Genomic DNA, 21,823 nt, shown 5'->3' with positions numbered 1-21,823 from the left:
ACATGTCCATTGAAATCCACTCCAATCACCACTTTCTGTCCCTTGGGTACACTGTTCAAAACTTCATCAAACTCACTCCAAAAATCTTCCTTCTCATCCATCGCACACCCAACTTTCATCATCACACCTTCAATTTCCAGCTTCATAATCATTACTCTGTCTGAGACTCTTTTCACCTCCAAAACACTCTTGACATACTGTTCCTTCAGAATAACCCCTACTCCATTTCTCTTCCTATCCACACCATGATAGAACAATTTGAATCCACCTCCGATCCACATGGCCTTACTCTCCTTCCATTTAGTCTCTTGCACGCACAATATATCAACCTTCCTTCTCTCCATCATATCTGCTAACTCTCTCCCCTTACCAGTCATACTGCCAACATTCAAAGTTCCTACCCTCAGTTCCACGTTCTTTACTTTCCTCCTCTCCTCGTGCTTCCGGACACGTCTTCCCCCTCTTCTTCAGCCAACAGTAGCCCAATTTCCGCCAGCACCCTGTTGGCTAACAGTACTGGTGGCGGTCGTTGTTTAAACCTTAACTCAGAATAAACAATGTCAGTCTGAAATTCAAACTCTTAGTCAAGAAACAAAGTTACAATAATCAATAACCAGAAAATCCAATACTTACAGATATCTTTAACACAAAAACAGTAATGACAAACTGAAGCACTCCACTCTCTGCTGGACTTATGTGTGCAGAGTGTGGTGTTTCAGATGATGCTGTAATGGTGGCCCTGCCTCCTGCAGAGCCACCCACAAGACACTGAGTAGATGTTGAAATGTTCAATTACATTAATACAAACATAATACATAACTGCTAAAAGATTACAGAACAAAACAATACTCAAAACATAAAATACAAAAAAGATCAAAAACATAATTTGTAACACAATATACAAAATAATTAAAAAAAAATAAAATATCCAAAAAACAAGAAAATGTACTTAAGCAAGGGTTGCTATAACAGTATGCTTATACTGTACGTCCATTTATTACCTTTTACACTTGACATCTTTACAATTTTTGACAGCCTGTCTGACGACATAAAAGAGGAGGTGTTAGTACAGACAGAAAGCAGTCATAAGAGCAGACAGATACCTTTCGCAGATTAGTCTTGCAAAATGAAAAAGTCTGGATTTTCCACATGTTTAAAACCAAAGCTCCTGAACCATTTGTTATCTTCATGCATGCACACCTCGTGTATATGTACTGATGTGGTCTGTGAAAATCACACTGGACAGAGAGAGGCTAAGGGTTGTGACTTACATCGTTTACCATAAGTCTTGGCACATCTTGAAGTAATCGGGTGAAAAATGCCATTTTGATATCAGCGCAGGAATGGAAGCAGCTGGCTGACGTGGACTCCTGAAGAGAGTGTACATATAGCCTATTAACAGTACAATGGCACATGCACCTTGTCTTGCCAACTATCCTGCATTTTCTTTACACACTGCACAGTGCAACTATCATTGTGCAGGAAACCACTTAAAAATTAAAATGCAATTGTTAAAGCTGGATTAGTTGAAAAATGAAATATTTTGTGTTTAATAATGATACAACGCAGTTATACAATCTTTGTCACTGTTTTTTAATACAGTAGATTGCTGCTATACAAATATGTAGATAATAAACTTTAGGTATAACACAAGCATTCCAGCTTTATTTTCCAAAATTAGTGTTTCTTCTAAAAAAACAGCCATCACCAACACTCACCATTCAAAAATGTGAAATATTAAAAAATATTAACCATAGGAATGTTAAATTGGGTTTCTGCTGTATTAAGAAAACAAAAGCTGTATACATATGTAAAAATTAAGGAACATGATAAAATCTTAAATGGCAGTAATGTCACCTAGTTCTTCTGATGTACTGCTATATAGAAGCATTAAATGTAGCAATATTAATATACAGTAAGCTCGAGAAGTATGTCGACAGTAACACACTGTTACCTGCTGCCAGACTCAGTCTGTTCTTAAGAAAAATAAAAGGTGCACTCAGTTATAGAAGCAACTTTGCAAGTGTCTGTTTTTCAGTGTACATTATAATGAACCATTATGCTCAGGCAGCTTGCATCGTGCTACTCAACCTCAAATCGGTTGTGGTTGCATAAAGCGATCCATTTTGATTTTTGTGTGACATTTATAATAATTTATAACTGACTTCAGATAAATAATTGCAAGAAGTTATCACTTCTCTTACCCTGACTGTTGATCATTTTTTAAAATTTTCGTTGCACACAATTTTAATCGGAGCCTTGTCTTTTGATAAGCAAAACACAATGACTACCATTATCTGATTATACTTTCGATAGCCAGCTGTATACAGATGTGTGTTGGCGTAAACAGGTAATTAATATTCATCTGTTTCACGGATCTAACATTACTGGAATTTAATGCTGCTCGCTTAGCTTTCATGCACTCTTCATACTGAACTATATGGTTGAATTTAAAACGGATTGATAAATATTTGCCTGCAGTGGTTTAACAGTTCGCACATTACACTTTTGATAGCATATTTCCAAATTATGGATGATTCTCTTCACTTTAGTCCTTAAACATTTAAAAAGTGTCAGAAGATCTAGGTTCAAAATTACTTATACTCCAAACATTTCTCTGAAAGCTGCTGCAAACATAAAAGAAATATATTCACTGTTTTTAAAAGATATTATGTGGGATCAGACTCCTCAAAATCTATTTACCATTTAGCACATAGTTAGTCCTATGATGTGAACGCCTCTGTATGTGCAAAGCAGTGCTTGAAGTGGGTATAAATAAGTGCTGGTGTCCTACAGTATGTGTTATACTGATTTATTAACACGAAAAGCACAGAGCACAGATCAGTAATTTTTGTGTCCACTCTATTAGAAATTTAAGCACCAATATCAAACAGCGACATTCCTCCCTCTGAGTTTGCAGCACAGTGGTTAAAGAACAGTTAAGGGATCAGTTTTCAGTGCCACCGACTGAATGTTAAAGGACAATGAAGCAGATGAGATAACCAAAATAAGAGCCAGAGTACATCTACTGTAAGAGTGTCAGTATTCAACAGCAAAAACAACAATTTTCTTTTTCAATTTCAGAACGTAATCCCATCACTTTTTTCCTGTGCAGGACACCAAATCCTGGTTTCAGTCATCCGTCTACCCTATTGGTTAGTGGTGTTTTTGCATGCCCCATTGATCACTTCATTTGTATAAATCACGGGATATGCATAAAGCATGGTGTCAGCACAGCTGAAAACATACAAGTTAATGTGTGGAAAGATAACAGGGAGATGGAAAAAGGTTTGGGGTAGCCATTCTGTAGACTTGAAACAGATGAAAAAAATCAAAAGGTTATTACAGATGGAGATCAAGCCAGAACTTAACTAATAGGAACAAGATGGAGTTGTTATAGCTGGGTCAGATGAAGTGATGTCATTGGGCCCAGAACCATAAGTGATGTTCACAGGTCCAGGTGGGATTTCCCTCGGGTGGCCTGAAGGAGAAAGAGAGAAAAGGTTAGTACACACTACCATCCCTGGTTTGGTGTGACATTACCACCTTTTCATGCTGTTGGTTGCACATTTGCGACACATGATATTAATAAATATTGACAAATTAAAAAACACAGTTCGGCTAGTTTTCTTTTGTCTATAATGTCACCAAATTTCAATCAAATCTGTCAAAGCATTTTTTAAAATTTTGGGGCATTTACTGGGGGGGTTATCCCTCATTATTGATATACTGAAATGTCCTTTCTTAGTGGATATCTAGCACCCTAGATGTATCATCCTACCAAATTTTCACTTTTTAACTAAACTGAAAATTGTGTTTTTGTAGATGAGTGAATGAGTGAGTGAGTGAGTGAGTGAGTGAGTGAGTGAGTGAGTGAGTGAGTGAGTGAGTGAGTGAGTGAGTGAGTGATCAGTCTTTGCATTATATTTAGATACAGCTACAGATATACAGTATATAGGTAGTAAAAAGTATAAAATGTAACATAGCTTATGTAAAAATGTTTATACTGTATACAATATGTACGTATGCATGTATTTATTAATGTGTGAATGCATATGTATGTGCGAATGTATATTGTGAGGGATGGCCGGCCATTTACCCCGGCCAATACCCCCAGGCCGCTAGATGGAGCCCTCCCTGTAGCATGGAAGTGCCCCGAAGACCAGCAGGGAATTATGGACAATGGAGTTTTTATTCCCAACCCTGCTGGACACCGTGGGGCCCACCAGAGGACACTGCAGGGAGGCTCAAGGACTTATACGTGCCCTATAACCCGGAAGCACGTCATAATCATATGACCAGAGGGAACGTCGTGTTTCTGGGTTGAAAAGAAGGACTTTTTATCTGACCCGGAAGTAAGATGGGAAACGCTTCCGGGTCAGGGAATATAAAAGGACGATGGGAAATCCCAGACATTGAGCTGAGCTGGGTGGAAGGGTGGCAACGCGTCTGGGAGTGGAGGATTGGTTATTGTTTATTGGAATTATTATTATTATTATTTGAGTATTGTGGAGTGGAGGGTGCTTTGTGCACATTTATTATTATTATTATTATTATTAATATTAATAATAATAAACTATTATTTGGACTTTTATCTGGTGTCTGACGTCTAGTCTGAGGGTTCAAGGGGTCACGGAGACCTTAATCTGTCAGAATATGTATGTATGTAGGGACTAAAATGCAACTTAATAAAATGAGCTCCTTCCCAGTCCATCTTGGCAGTGATCTCATCAGACCTGCCTCTACTGTAAAAAATCTTGGTGTCATTTTTGACTCCTCCCTCACTTATTCCGCCCACATAAATCACATTAAGAAACTTTCTTACTTTCACCTCCGTAACATATCCCGTGTTCGCTCCTTCCTCTCCTTCTCTAATGCTGAGAAACTTGTCCATGCTTTTATCACATCCCGCATCGATTATTGTAATTCCCTACTGGCAGGTGCCCCTTCTATTCTTATATCACAGCTCCAGCTTATTCAAAACTCAGCTGCAAGAGTCCTTACTCGAGCCAGCAGCAGCGAGCACATCACACCCATCCTGCTCCGCCTTCACTGGCTCCCTGTGTCCTACAGAATCGAATATAAAATCCTACTAATAACCTACAAAGCTTTAAATAACCTCGCGCCAAACTACATCAGTGACCTTCTCCATCACTATGTGCCTGCCCGCCCACTAAGGTCCTCTGATTCTGGTAATCTTGTTGTGCCCGTCACTAATCTACACTCCATGGGTGACAGGGCCTTCAGCTGTATAGCGCCCAGACTCTGGAATGACCTACCAAAATTAATCAGGTCAGCTGACTCCATGAATTCTTTTAAAAAACAACTCAAAACTCATCTGTTCAGGAAGGCTTTTAGCTCTACTTGACTTTATTACCTTTCTCTCAGTTTACTTCTCTGTCAAGATGCTCATGTAACCTGTGTGTGTGTGCTAGACCATCAATTATGTTGTCTGTTTTTTTTTTTTTCAGAATTTACTGTCTTAATCTTCTTTGTTTATTTATCTGGTTTGTACAATGCTATATACTGTATATTCTGCCGTTCTTTATTTATTCTGTAAGTGCCTTGAGCATGGGAAAGGCGCTATATAAATAAAATGTATTATTATTATTATTATTATTATGTATGTGTGTATATATATATATATATATATATATATATATATATACACACACACATATATATATATACTAGCAAAATACCCGCGCTTCGCAGCGGAGAAGTAGTGTGTTAAAGAGGTTATGAAAAAGTAAAGGAAACATTTTAAAAATAACGTAACATGATTGTCAATGTAATTGTGTTGTCATTGTTATAAGTGTGGCTGTCATATATATATACATATACACATACACATATATTATATATATATATATATATATATATATATATATATATATATATATATATATATATATATATATATATATATATATATATATATATATATATGGCAGCAACACTCATAACAATGACAACACAATTACATTGACAATCATGTTACGTTATTTTTAAAATGTTTCCTTTTCTTTTTCATAACCTCTTTAACACACTACTTCTCTGCTGCGAAGCGTGGGTATTTTGCTAGTATATATATATATATATATATATATATATATTACACATATATATGTATACACACACATATATATATATATATATATATATATATATATATATATATATATATATATATATATATATATACATACATATACACACATACATGCAGTTTCAATAACATAGAAATCAATATAAACAACATTAACATAATTATCATATGAGAATATGAAGTAATATATAAGAAGCACATTTCATATAAATATAAATTATTAAACAGTAAAATCTTCTTCTGTAATTTGCTACCGTGGCTATTCGTTTGTCTGTCCAGGATTTTAAATCACCTGTAGCTCGCAAACCGTTTCACCTATTGACTTGAAATCTGGTACACATACAGAACGTCACGTCTACTATCCGCTTTATGGGTGATGATTGTATTACTCTTTTTATCCATCCATTTTCCAACCCGCTGAATCCGAACACAGGGTCACGGGGGTCTGCTGGAGCCAATCCCAGCCAACACAGGGCACAAGGCAGGAAACAATCCTGGGTTTTTATCTTTATTTTATTTTATTGTAGAATCAACTCCTATCTGCGCACACCAGGGCGGCCGTGGGCGGATGCGTATGGTGTATTCACTCCACATTATCGTGCATTGCGCTGTCACTGGTATTTTGATAAAAGAATTTGAACAACATATAAGAAGCGTATAAATTATTAAACAGTAAAACATTAACATTTAAGAAGTAAAGTTACATTAAGTACTACTGCAGTGCCTTCGGGTATACCTCATTTTTTGTTTGTCCATTACATTCTTAAATGTATACATTTTTTGGTGCACCTACCCGAGAACACGCGACATATAACCGAGCGTAGGAGAAGCATGGATTTTAAACACGCGTTGAGTTCATCTGCTGGTCTCCCTTGTGAAATAACTGGTAATGTTTGACTAAAATCTACAGCGAGTAAAACAACATTACGTCCTATTTTTTTTTTTACGATCTCTGAGATCTTGCTTTTTTCGGTTCAAGGCTTCATAAGCTCTTTTATGTTCTATGGTGTACTTATCACAACCCATCATCTTTGAATGTTGCAAGACTTTCGCCTTGTATGTAGATCGGGGTAATTACATTCATTGCATTCCTAGTCTGAATCACAATCTGATTGTATGGGTGGTTACCTGGCACTGTAGGGTTGCCACCCGTCATTTAAAATACGGAATCGTCCCGTATTTGAGAATGAAATTGCGCGTCCCGTATTGATTCAAAACGGGACGGGACTTGTCCGTATTTTTTTTATCATTTTTTTTAAAGCAGCGTCTCATGCAAATCATCCCACACGCATTTTATGAAGATGCCTCCTTTCCTACTTTTGATTGGGTAATACTTGATGCCATCGTTAGTTTGATTGGTCTTTTAAACTGTCCAGTGAGGAGGGCGGGTCTTTTAAGTAGAGTCTGCAAACTGTTGGCACTGAGATGTGGCACCCGCTGCACTATGCGTCCCTTATTTTTTTGTATTAAAAGTGGTAACCCTACCTGGCAGGTAACACTTATGTTTGGTCATGAAGTCGCCTAAATCCGCCACGTGCCCTCTTTTAATTGTGAGAAGCAGATATATATAGCCAAATTCTCGCGCTTCGTTGCGGCGAAGTACTGCTTTTAATTTTTTAAGAAGAAAATAAAACCTTTTTAAACAGATCGAAAATATACCAATAACAATTTGTTAAGGATCTGTTTTTTTGTGAACCTCGCTTTTCACAGCTGTCCTGCTACGGCGTGTGTTTCGTTTATTTGACAGTATGTAGATCGTGGTAATTAAATTCATGGCATTCGTTTTCTGAATCACAATCTGACTGTATGGATGGTTACCTGCTAGGTTACGCTTGTGGTTGGTCAGGAAGTCGCCTTACATCCGCCACGTGCCCTCTTTCTGTTCCCAGAAGCTGATCATAGAATGGTTTTAATAGTTTACTTTCAAATAATGCAAAGAGTATGCGACACGTGTTTCTCCTTAATTCTGGGCTCATCAGGCATACACACTCACTGCATCCCCTCTCGAGAATCGAATATCGTCAGCGCCAGAGTTGAAGCCCCTAACGTTGCGGTCAGCAAGTGGGCTAACATCCGCCATGTGCCGTCTTTCAGTTGCGAGAAGCAGATCATAGAATGGTTGAAACTGTTGCCCCTAACGTTGCGCTATGGCGTGTGGTTCGTTTATACCTCGTGTCTTCTCATTAAACTTTTATCTCACGAATATGTTATTGCAATCCGCAGCGGGAGCGTTTCTATAAACTCAATTTAAACTTACGTTTTACACCGTGCTTTGTTTCCCTTATGAACATGCTTGTATGCTTCACTCGCTCCCTTCTCAATTGTTTAATGAATTTTTTGTTCTTCGCTGTTTGCGGCTCCTCCTTCATTTGTCCCTACTGCATTCACAGTCTTTTCACGTTATTGCAATCCGCAGCAGGAGCGTTTCTATAAACTTAATTTAAACTTACGTTTTACACCGTGCTTTGTTTCCCTTATGAACATGCTTGTATGCTTCACTCGCTCCCTTCTCAATTGTTTAATGAATTTTTTGTTCTTCGCTGTTTGCGGCTCCTCCTTCATTTGTCCCTACTGCGTTCACAGTCTTTTCACGTGATTACGTGGGAGGCGTGATGACGTGACACTCAACTCCTCCTCCCACGGCCATCGAGCTGCCGTCCATTACAGTATATTGTGAAAAAAGAGGTTCCAGTTATGACCGTTACGCTTTGAATTTCGAAATGAAACCTGCCTAACTTTTGTAAGTAAGCTGTAAGGAATGAGCCTGCCAAATTTCAGCCTTCCACCTACGCGGGAAGTTGGAGAATTAGTGATGAGTGAGTCAGTCAGTCAGTGAGTGAGTGAATCAGTCAGTGAGGGCTTTGCCTTTTATTATTATAGATATACATATATCTATATATACAGTATATATATATATGTATATATATATATATATATATATACACAGTATATATATATGTATATATACAGTATATATACTGTATATATATATATATATATATATATATATATATATATATATATATATATATATATATATATATATATATATATATACACAGGTGCTGGTCATAAAATTAGAATATCATGACAAAGTTGATTTATTTCAGTAATTCCATTCAAAAAGTGAAACTTGTATATTAGATTCGTTCATTACACACAGACTGATGTATTTCAAATGTTTATTTCTTTTAATGTTGATGATCATAACTGACAACTAATGAAAGTCCCAAATTCAGTATCTCGGAAAATTAGAATATCAATTAAGACCAGTGAAAAAAAAGGATTTTTAGAAAAGTTGGCCAACTGAAAGGTTTGAACATGAAAAGTATGAGCATGTACAGCACTCAATATTTAGTTGGGGCTCCTTTGGCCTGGGTTACTGCAGCAATGCGGCGTGGCATGGAGTCGATCAGTCTGTGGCACTGCTCAGGTGTTATGAGAGCCCATGTTGCTCTGATAGTGGCCTTCAGCTCTTCTGAATTGTTGGGTCTGGCGTATTGCATCTTCCTCTTCATAATACCCCATAGATTTTCTATGGGGTTAAGGTCAGGCGAGTTTGCTGGCCAATCAAGAACAGGGATACCATGGTCCTTAAACCAGGTACTGGTAGTTTTGGCACTGTGTGCAGGTACCAGGTCCTGTTGGAAAATGAAATCTGCATCTCCATAAAGTTCGTCAGCAGCAGGAAGCATGAAGTGCTCTAAAACTTCCTGGTAGACGGCTGCATTGACCTTGGACCTCAGAAAACACAATGGACCAAAACCAGCAGATGACATGGCACCCCAAACCATCACTGACTGTGGAAACTTTACACTGGACTTCAAGCAACATGGATTCTGTGCCTCTCCTCTCTTCCTCCAGACTCTGGGACCTTGATTTCCAAATGAAATGCAAAATTTACTTTTATCAGACAGCAGCAGTCCAGTCCTTTTTGTCTTTAGCCCAGGCAAGACGCTTCTGATGCTGTCTCTTGTTCAAGAGTGGCTTGACACAAGGAATGCGAGAGTTGAAACCTATGTCTTGCATACGTCTGTGCATGGTGGTTCTTGAAGCACTGACTCCAGCTGCAGTCCACTCTTTGTGAATCTCCCCCACATTTTTGAATGGGTTTTGTTTCACAATCCTCTCCAGGGTGCAGTTATCCCTATTGCTTGTACTTTTTTCTACCACATCTTGTCCTTCCCTTCGCCTCTCTATTAATGTGCTTGGACACAGAGCTCTGTGAACAGCCAGCCTCTTTAGCAATGACCTTTTGTGTCTTGCCCTCCTTGTTCAAGGTGTCAGTGGTCGTCTTTTGGACAACTGTCAAGTCAGCAGTCTTCCCCATGATTGTGTAGCCTACAGAACTAGACTGAGAGACCATTTAAAAGCTTTTGCAGGTGTTTTGAGTTAATTAGCTGATTAAAGTGTGGCACCAGGTGTCTTCAATATTGAACCTTTTCACAATATTCTAATTTTCCGAGATACTGAATTTGGGACTTTCATTAGTTGTCAGTTATAATCATCAACATTAAAAGAAATAAACATTTGAAATACATCAGTCTGTGTGTAATGAATGAATCTAATATACAAGTTTCACTTTCTGAATAAATCAACTTTGTCATGATATTCTAATTTTATGACCAGCACCTGCATATATATATATATATATATATATATATATATATATATATATATATATATATATATATATATATATATATATTGTACATACTGTTGTCACATATTTACAAATTCCCCATAACATCCCTGGTAAGTCATGATACAACCTGTTAAAAGAAAACATCCTGATGAGATTAGTCACTTTAATCAATTCCTTTTCAATTAATGTTTCTAAAATAACAACAAGATGAGACTTAAGTGCCCTCAGGGTAGTACTTTGCAGCACACTACATGGTTTTTCTAAGTATTTACAATTACTTTGTTGTGAAAAAAGAGTTTCTAACTTTTTGGTTGAATTCTTATGCCACTTGAACATCAGCACGTTATTTTTGAGAGGTGCATTGTAATCAGGTAACTGGCTTCGACTGAATTTATTCACAACATAATTTAAAATGTTTTTATCATGTCTTTTCTTAGTCTTTTTAAGGCTAAATAAATTCCAGTTCCTCAATATTTCCTTTTTCACAAGCTTGCAGTTATTAGCATGATTCAGATTTTTTGTCCCATGAACTTTCTATAGTGTACTTACAGGGCTATGAGGAATTGTGTAGACTCTTGAAGTGCTTCAACTTTAACATATATGAAGATATAAAAATGTAAAACTTATTTCAATTTTATTATTAAATTCAGATGTCTTATATTAACAAATGGCTGAAAGTTACAGTTTGCATTTATTTAAACATTAGAAAGTATAAGTAGAGCAATTTTTCAGTGTGGAAAAAATGATGACACAACTAGCTTAATTCTCTAATAAACCAATTATAATTTATAGTTGGTGATCGATATTATTGGATTACCTTGTAGGTTCCACAGTATTGACATTCATCCAAAATCAGTTGCTTCATCATCATCATTTTCTCTCTGCATATCCAGATGAGAGTCGTGGTAGCAACATGCTAAAATAGACTGATCAGGCCATCCTAACCTCAACATTCTCTCCGAGCCTCTGATGGAGAATTGGGAGTCAAGCGATATAATCTCTCCAATGTGCCTTGGGTCTTTCTCTTGGTTTACTCCCCATGGATCATGGCAGTTGCCAAGTGAGCATTCCAGCTGTATACCTGAACCATTTCAACTGGCTCCTCTTAATCCTCCAAAGCTGAAATTCTACTGCAAAGTCCTCCAACATTGCTGAGGTCCTCATCTTGTCAAGATTAGTGAGCCCAGCAATCCTGTGCAGGACTCCCATTTCATTCTTTCAGTCACTACCCAGGAACTTGTGGCCCAGCTGAGGCTAGGGATGTAGTCTAACCTGTAACTGGACACCTTGTCCAAAGATTTTGCTATGCTTCACCACCACTTTACTGTGAAATATCCATAGTTCTGGTGCTTCTGCACCAATGCATTAGTCATGATACTTGTACTATTCCACTTGGTGGAGCTGCTCACTAAGGAGAACACAACACTTTTCTTGGAAAAGGACCATGACCTGGGATATGGAGGTGTGTATTCTTATTCTGCACCTAGCATGCAAAATGTTCCAGTGTGGGCAGGAGATTACTGACTGAAGAAGTCAAATGGGCATCATCATCCTGTAACAGCAGAGGAGCAGCCTTTAGGTTCCCAAATTGGATACTCTACAATTTTTGCTCTATCTTAATATCCTGTCCTTGAAAATCATGAACAGGACTTGGGACACGATTCATCTCCTTGGCAGGTTCAACTCCCACAACAAATAGACTCAATTTAATAGAATATTCAAATCTGAAAACTCTCATTTGAATGCTACACAAATTGCCTCTTTCTTCAGCTTGACAACTTCCCTTATTGTTGGTTTCCAAAAATAAGCCCTAATGTTGCGGTAATCACAGGCACCCACGACCTTCTTGCCCCATGCAGATGCTTCCAATATTGGGATCTGAAAATATAGTCCATTTGGTGTCCAAGTCCTTGACCTCTTCTGAGATACATGGGAAGCTCTTCCAGACAGATGCATTCTCCACTTGATTCCCAGCAAAGCCTTCCTACCAGTTTCAGTTTACCACAGCACCATCCACTAACAAATGCTGGCCAAACACTGCCTAAAGGAATGGAAAGGAATTCTCAAGTAATCCAGATGATTCAAAGCATCTAACAGAGTCTCAAGCAACTATCATGCCAAGAAAGTAGGAAGGCCCAGTTCTCAAAGAAATGCACAAATATATGAAAGAAGGTTGGTATGGTTTATCTGAGAGAAGAAAAAGATTTCTGGAGCAAAGTACACAAGAAAGATAATTCAAAGTTAGATTTGTTATTTTGTAATTGTAAATATTATATTTGTTTCAAATAAAGATTCTCACAATAGCCACATATTTGTCAGGTGATTTCCTTATTTATGGTGGTGCAACAAGAACACGTAGGAGCCACAAAAAGGTTTGGAGTAGCAGCCCCGTATATTGTAATTGGTTGCAACACAGTAAAGCAAATGGTTTCATGGAGTTCAAAACGGAATTAATGCATAGGTGGAAAATGGTGGTATTTAAGGAGAGGCATTGGAAGTGATGTCATTGGGTCCAGAACCGGAAGAGACATCATTGGAGTCAAAACCAGAAGGGACGTCATCGAGGCCAGGTGGAATTTCCCGAGAATGGTCTGCAGGAGAAGAAGAGAAAGGGTTAACACACTCTGCCCATCCACCCCACTCCCCACTGGTCTAGCATGGAATTTCCCTCATTTGAGCCCTTTAGCTGTCTCCCGTGTGCACGTGTATGACAATTGCTAATTACTTCTTAAGACCTCATTAGGCTAAATTTCTGCAATGAAAAAAAATCTAAGTCTATAACCCACCTTAATAAAAGGACAAGTGTCTGTGTATTTGTGTGTCCATCCAGTTGCTGTGTCTCTGTTAACCATCAGATGGCTCATTACAAACATAAGCACTAGTTTTACAAATCTGACAGATGGCACATCACAAACATTAGTGCTTCTTTTACAAATCCCATAACAATGGCATATAATAGAGACGTAGCAACCGAACAGATAGACAGACACTTGTCCTTTATAAAGGTGGATAAGGAGATTTCTGTCTGTCTGGCAGTTACTCTCTGTTGGATGTATTCATTGTTAACGTTTGTAGTGCAGCATGTCTATCCAGTTACTGTTGAAATGAAAATGCATCTTATTACTACAAAAGATTGTGATGCACCATCTGTTGAAATGACAAATGCCATCCATTTTATTACTACAAATGTTTATGTGCCACCTGATGGAATTACAAATACAATAAATGTAATTACTACAAATGTCTGTGATGTGCCATCTGTTGGAGTGACAAATGCAAGGCATTTTATTACTACAAATGTTTGCCATGCTTTGTTTGTTGGAATAACAAATGCAATGCATCTTATTACTGCAAATGTTTGTGATGTGCCATCTATTGGAATGACTAATGCAATACATTTTATTACTCCATGCATTACAAAATACATTCCAATAGTTGTAAATGATAAAGGTGAGGTCTACATTGATTACTTACATTTCAACTGGTCTTAAATGGGTAGAACTGCCAGTAAGCTAAACAATCAGTTACTGTTTTGTAGTGTTATCATTTTGGGTGCTAATACAGAATGAAAATGCAGAAATACACCAATAATAGGAGTCCATTCAAAAAGTCACTATTCTAGAGCATTTCCAATCTTGCATCAGCTGTAAAGCAAGGTGTCAGAGCATCACACTCAGGTCTGCATTGATCTGACAAAGTCCATTGAAATGCAGTATGTCGTGGAGTTCCAAAGAACATAAACCCCAAACTCTACCAATAATTTCCACTCAAGGGGAAAACTGCCAAACTAGGCTAGTACGCAAGGACAAACACAGACCATTATAAACATTTTAAAGATTTTAATAAATTATAAAGATTTTATTTCCACAAAAATGCTGCAAAGCCACGAAGCTCCATTGAGCACAAAAGGCAAAAAGGATTCTCCTAGAGAATAAGGCAATCCCAAACAAACACAGTCCCAAAAATAATTATTATTATTATATCCCAAGTGCGGTGAAAACATAGGGAAGAGAGTCAAAAATCCAGATATATCAAAAAGCACAGTAGAAACACAAAAACTCACCCAAACTCCCAAGTGCATTTGAATGAACTGCCAGGAACTATGGGAAACAATCAGTGATTGGCAGGTGGCCACACCTGTTGGAGGACCACCCACAAAACACATGAAACATAAGCAAGGCATTGATACATAGACAAAATGAACAACAAAGAATACCAATAATAGACACAAGAAATATCAATGTAAAGAAAACAATGACACATGGACAAAAGAGTCATAAAACAAAGATCTGAACCCCAGTCAGGAAAGGAACCTTGGCTGAATTATAACACAGTGGGGCTGTGAAAGTAGGCTGTATGTACAAAAAAGCTTTCAGGACTCATACAGATGAATCAGTTCTGGGTAGAGGAGAGAGCAGCAATTCCTGCTGTACAGTAAGTGACTGACGACATTTACAAGAAATGCTAACATTGAGCTGTTTTTTATTGCCAAAAGAGGGTACTTTCAGGTTTCTCAGCCATGTGGATGTGTTTGCCTTTCTTTGATGTAATGTTTATCGTTGTACTCATTTTTGTTTGCTGACTACTTTCCCTGTCACTATGTTTGCTGACATGGGTGTACTGACATGCTGGCCCTGTAGTGTAGCACAGGCTCACATGTTTAGTGACTTCACAGTGACAATTTTTAAATAAAGGAGGCAGAATTTCAAAAGTGAGCAGCCCTGTTTTCTGATTTTGTAGATATTTTTATTGATTTTTGACTTCAATTTGTTTTCAGTTTGCTTTCTAAGTTTGTTTTGATTTATATTTTGGAAACTTACAGAAACATATTGTCAAAAAGCAAAAGGAAAGCAACATCATAAAGTGATCAATTCTTTACTGTCCAAATATGTTGCAAGTATCAACATCAAATTAAGTGTTTATTTTTGAAAAAAAAAATACAATTCTTTTGGTTGTAACATCAAGTAATGGGCTGTTATATTGTTTGCAGGTCAAAGTCCATTTACTATCACTTACTAAGCACCACATTCTGTTTTTATTTGAATCTTCCATACCATCCTACTATTTTCTGATTTGGGTTGTGGATGTGCATCTACAAATTTGCATTAGAAAGTTTTAACAACATATCAACTCTGACATGGGTCACGCTAATATAAAATGGATTCAATAACCCAAGACTTTTTTAAAGAATGATATGATTTCATATTTGTAAAGGCTTACCACACTTATGATAACATTGTTTACTCTTAATTTCTCACATATCAACTACATTTTTATTGGTAACAACTTGCTGTTTTCATTAACTCATGTAAATTTTCTGTTGTAGTAATAATTAATTATGCTGCATCATAGGGTCCATAATAATATATTCACATGACTTATGAAACAACCCATATTAACAGATGATAGCTTTCTTAAATATGTATTTTCACAGACTGACATTTTTTTAATTAAAAACATGTTTACTCTGTGGATTTCTGTTACAACTCACTGGGAATCTCTTAAAGCAGATACTGCATAAGATATAACATTTTTATAAGGTTTGAATTGTTATCTTTACATACAAGAGGAACCAATAAACTATAAGTATGGTGAAATTTGATTACCCCTATTTTCTGCTATTTACTCGTTTCATTATTTTAAAAGTCTGTGTGAGAAATGTCACAAACTGATTTTTGCACTGTTTGAATGATGGACTAACATTTTATTGGAAATGATGGGAAAATGCATGTATCATTTCATAGTGCGATTATCAATAACTCCACTGTTCAGTGTTAAACTTTGAGAAATAGTATGGTGTTTTTATTGTGGAAAGGTTTTGGCTCCCTCTTTCCTAAAATATAACCCCCTTGTCTCAATGCCCAGACTTGTTTCTGCATAGCCACACTTATGCTTTATCTTCGCCCTCTGTGTTCTATTCCTGTACTTATTGATTTGAAAGGAGAAACAGCCCACCGCCACAATGCACTTGCACCCTGGACTACAGTCAGGCTTCATCCTGCTGCTTTGACTCTCCTTTCTCTAGAAGATATCCCTCCTTCAACCTAACCCTAGATGGGTAGAATTGAGCAACAAGGTAAGCAGGGAAGCAGGTTTAGATACTTTACTCAGTCATTACAGTCTTTAACATTACTTAATATACCAAAAGCTGAAGCAAAGTAAATGAGTGTGACAATCACAAAACACAACCCCGAATGTTTAGCAGTTTACACGGACTGTGCTGACTGAAACACTCAATGTGCAACAGTGTGCAGGTAGTTCTCAGCTCTTGCAGTTCGCATGTTGTAGCTTAGATAGTTCTTGCCATGGAGATCTCTGGATGGCTTTGTTCTTCCTGCTGCTGCTACGATCCACTCATTGTCTGACTTTATAAACCTGGTCTAAAGTGATTCAGATCCTGAGAAAGTGCATTCATCTCCTCCTTTAGAATTATTGTGAACCAAAGCATCTTCTGAAATTTCCAACATTTAAATTTGGCATCGATCACCATTTGATTGATATTTTTGGTGCTTGTTCAACTACTTATGCATGTCATGCCGAAAAGCTTGAACTAAGCGTACAGCGTATTTAAAACCAGTCCTTAACCTTTAATAAATGTATTACATTTTCACCTAGTCAACAAACAGCTTACAAAGTCTAAAAATATATTAGCTGAGAAAGTTTATATTCATATGACTTACTTAAACATCTGTATGATCTACTTAACACAAACATATCATCTTAATATTTTTCACATCTTCACACTGAAAGAATCCATTCTTAATAATGTATTACCTATTATAATTATAGCATATTCTCCCATGCACAGGATTTGAAAAAATATCAGTAAAAACTCAATCCTTGTCTATCCTCACAATTTCCTTCTGCCGCATGTCACTGGCTCATATTTTGTGGTCTAGTTTTTTGAATATGCTAGAGGGATCCAAAAATTCCCAAAATTGTTAAAGAAATATTTTATTATACAACTTACAGAAATTTGTTTTGATCAACTTCAAACCATTCTCATTGAGATACAATAAACATGTCCCAGTGTGTCTTCCATTCCTGTTAACATTTTATTTATTCCTCTTATTGTTACCGAGTCTACAGCTTCAATTTTAGTTATGGGATCAAAAAAAATAAAACAAGTCACAGGGAGCAATATCTGACATAATAGGGAAGTCTGAAGGAACAACCATCTTGTTTTTGGTCAAGATCTCTTTGACTCATAACACAGAATGTGGAGGTGCATTGTCACAGTGCAAAATTCAGTTTTGCGTGTATCACTGCCCTGGATGTTTGTTTTTTATTTTATTTCTCTGATACTTTCCTGCAAATGCCTCAGCAGTTCAGCGTAATGTTTCTGATCAACAGTCTGATCACAGAGAACAAACTCTTTATTAACAAGTCCATTAATGTTGAAAAATATGATCACCATAGTCTTGATGTTAGATATGATCTGACATGCTTTTTTCAACTTAAAGGGGAAAAAAATCACTGAAGTCACGTGCACGACTGTAGAATAAAGGTCAGAAATACACATCTTGAATATCTCAGCAGAGATTAACAAATCTGTAGCCATACAATACCTAGTGGCACAGTTAATAACTACAACCTACTCTCATGCTATTGACCAATTCTGGGAATTTTTGGGTTAACCCCTCATATATGAATATATATCTTTTTGTTCTGTCCTCTTCTTTTGTTCTTTATAGGTCAGTAAACATATATGTAGTACAGATTAAACCAGGGATTGCCAACTCTGGTCCTGGAGGACCACCATGGCTGCAGGTTTTCATTCTAACCCTTTTCTTAACGAGTGTCCAGTTTTTGCTGCTAATTAACTTCTTTTGAACTAATTGTAATTGACTTGCTCTTGAAGACTCAGACTCCTTAATTGTTTCTTTTTCCTTAATTAGCAGCCAAACAATAATGAGATACAAAATGAGCCAAAACAACTGGTGTCCATCATACGATATCTGAAAATAAAGAACGATGAAAGTCTCAAAACATTTTAATAGTGGTGTTAGAAAGAAAAAAATCAAAAATTTCAGAAATGTCTGCTATTGCCCCACAAGAGCAGCAACAAACCACAGAACTGGTTTAATTAACAACCAGAATCGGCACCTCATGAAGCAGCTGGTTGGAGTTTGAGGCCCTGACTTAGTTGGTCTTCTGTTGGCTCCCTCACATCACATTTGAAATGAAGCAATTCAGAGGAACCATGAAGAAATCTTTATAACGCAATTCAATTTAAGTGAATTCACAAGAAGTTAATTAGTGGCACAAACGGGGCACTCATTAAAAAAGGGATAGAATGAACACTTGCAGCCACGGTGGTTCTCCAGAGCCAGAGTTGGTGACTCCTGGTTTAAACTACATCATGCATTTCTATTGCTAAATCAGCTGTGCTTGGATTTTTAGTGGTTCAGAGGTTTAAAACTGCTATTCTTTCGCTGCACATAACTTGACAGGAATTTAAACTTTTTGTATTTCTTCTGCACGGTGGGAAAACACTCATTAAACATTCAATAATGACTATGTCTTATTAGAAAAATGAGCTTTTTTTCAGTATTTAGTGTCAATTTCATATTTGTATGAAAAGCTAAACATGCTTATGCAGTTTGTCAGCAATTTGACAGTTACTTTGTAAGCTGAACATGATGTGTCACCTTAATTTGCAAATTCAGTTAAATATAGAATAGAACTGTCAATTGACAAGACAAATTAATATCTTTTAGCCATTTTCATTACAGCAGTATTTGGAGCTACAAAGACCTCAGTAAGGTTGCATGCCAAGTGAACTCTTACTTTAATTTTAGCTGAAGGCACTGACTTTTATTCAGCTACTAAGGAAAGTCTTTGTTATTAACCTAGGCAATTCCATAACCTAGATATTGCTAATAAATATAATGGCAAACGGCTCATTGCTTAAAACAAAGGACCGGTGCTGGTTGAGAAGAAGTAGTTAACATTAGAGATAAGAAGTAATGCTACTCGAGACTTTAGGGCTAATTTGAAATACCAGCTACTTTTTTTCTTTTTCACAGGCAATTAAATAACAGTTAAATTGGGTGTGAAATGGCCCAAGCTGATAGCTTTCATGTTGTACACAGAATTAAAAGCCCTGTCCTTCTAAAGAGTGGAATGCAGGGAACAATCGGCACCTTTACTAGTAATCTGATTCAAGCCTGACTAATGTTTGCCAATTTAATGGAAAACGCAAAGCAATGGAATCTCTTTAAAGCGTTTTAAACACGATTAAAGAGTCATTCCTATCTTTTCTAACTATGAAGGTCAGCTACAGTAAATGTCCAAGAATAGCTGTGGAAGGGAAGAACATTTTTTTTTTTTTTAATTGCAAAACAATGAAATCTGCCATATGATAAAGTGAAATAAGGGAGCATGTGCTGATAGCACTTCAACTTCAAACATTGGCGATATTAGTTTTTCTGAAATAGAAATCCAATAAGGCCTGGGAGTTTGTGTTTCTGCTCTTGCAGATCATCTCTAGTTAAACAGCAGCCTGATGTGATGACACCTGTCTCCCTTACCGTCCACACTATTGCACTGACTCACACGAGCGTCATCATCATCCTTTGCTAGCTCCTCCTCTTTGATACTGGCCTCATATTTTGCCTTCACGCTTGGTTTTTAAACTAAATGGACACAAAGCACTTAGAGGTACAGCAAGCTATGAGCAAAATTGATCTAATCTGCCAAACACAAATTAATTCTGCTTTTGTTATTGGAATTAGTTTGTTGCTACATTTTTACACTGAACAAAGTTAAACATTCAAATTTTGGCTGCAGGAATAAGTAGGACAATGCTTTTTTAAATATGAGTGATCCAAAAAAAAAAGAAACAATAAAGAAGGAAAAGACCTTCATCTTATTGCAAAGTTTCAGATACCTTTGTCTTTAACACTGCTTATGTTAAATTTCCACCTGCTTTATGTTTCTGCCAAACAGAATCAAAATGGGGTGGAGTGTTATCATTGGGGCTGTCATGTACATCTCAACCAAGTATTCGGAATGACATGAGCATTACCTTTCTCAATCTAGTTAAGAAGTTCAATTTCAAATATGTTTTCCTATAATACCATTAGACGTGAACACTTCCACTGAACACATTTTGTATTGCAATGTAAAAAATTGAATTGACATCATAAAAATTATACACCAACTAACACTGCCAAATTTCAAATTCTAAATTGGAATGTAACCAGGAGAGCAATGCAGCTTTTCCAAAAAAACAATATACTGTAATTAAAGCCCCCAGATGTATAAATAAAAACATTACGAGATGCACTTAAATGATTTTGTATGTAGCCAAACACTGCATATAGTTAATCAGAAATTTAATAAGACAGATGACTGGAGTGCAGGATGGAGGCAAAGAGGTTAGCACTGCTACTTCCCAACTTCAAAGCCACAAACCCAAATAGCATCATGTTCTCTCTACATCTGATTGTGTTCTTCACTAAGTGCTGTGGTTTTTTCCCCACATTTTAAGGACATAAGTGTCAGTATAATTGGTGACACTAAACTGGCATGGTGTAACTAAGTGTGGGTGTGAGTGTACTTTACAATATTCCTCATCCAAGGATGTTGGACCCTAACCCTAACCCAACTGACAGATTTCAGGTACACAGCTGAGGCAAGAGGTGAAGTGTGTTCTGGGAAAGCTGAAAGGCAATGCATGGCCTTGAAATGTTTTGTATAGTCAGTGTGCTTGCAACATAGTCTACCTTTTGATTCCCACTGTAAAGTAACCTTGAGTGAGAAAATGTCTTAATAACTTTTCTGTGGTTTGAGAATGTGCCTGCTCTTCTAATGGAAGTAAAAAAGGTGCTCAGTTGGAGTGAAAAGTGAGGACAGTGGCTGTCTTTCATTAGAGCTTTCTTCAGAAAGATTTTCAGTTCAGTTTTTAGTTTAGTTTTAATTTACTTGGTGTTCTGTTGGCTTTCTGACACTGTGAGAGAAGCCATGGACATTTAAATGGAGCTTACTATCTGCTTAGCTGCTGGACGCTTTGCAAAGAACTCTGTCTCTGGCAAGAAATCTCTGTTTTCACTTTTTGATTAAGG

The 21,823-nt window shown here is 37.0% G+C and overlaps 1 long non-coding RNA gene across 1 annotated transcript in view; it reads right to left on the bottom strand.

Annotated features, from left to right (window-relative positions):
* Nucleotides 1–1,719: 1,719 nt before the first annotated feature.
* LOC114651787 (uncharacterized) overlaps nt 1,720–21,823 on the bottom strand; it is a 40,364-nt gene continuing 20,260 nt past the window's right edge. The window contains exons 2-3 of the long non-coding RNA XR_003716236.1: nt 11,572–13,345; nt 1,720–3,481 (exon numbers count right to left, since the gene is read on the bottom strand). This is a non-coding gene — a long non-coding RNA (uncharacterized LOC114651787). The remainder of the gene's footprint in view (nt 3,482–11,571; nt 13,346–21,823) is intronic.

Source organism: Erpetoichthys calabaricus, chromosome 5, assembly GCF_900747795.2.
Source record: "Erpetoichthys calabaricus chromosome 5, fErpCal1.3, whole genome shotgun sequence".
Classification (NCBI taxonomy): domain Eukaryota; kingdom Metazoa; phylum Chordata; class Cladistia; order Polypteriformes; family Polypteridae; genus Erpetoichthys; species Erpetoichthys calabaricus.
Note: the sequence above shows the minus strand (reverse complement) of the source record. Positions and strands in the feature narration are given on the sequence as shown.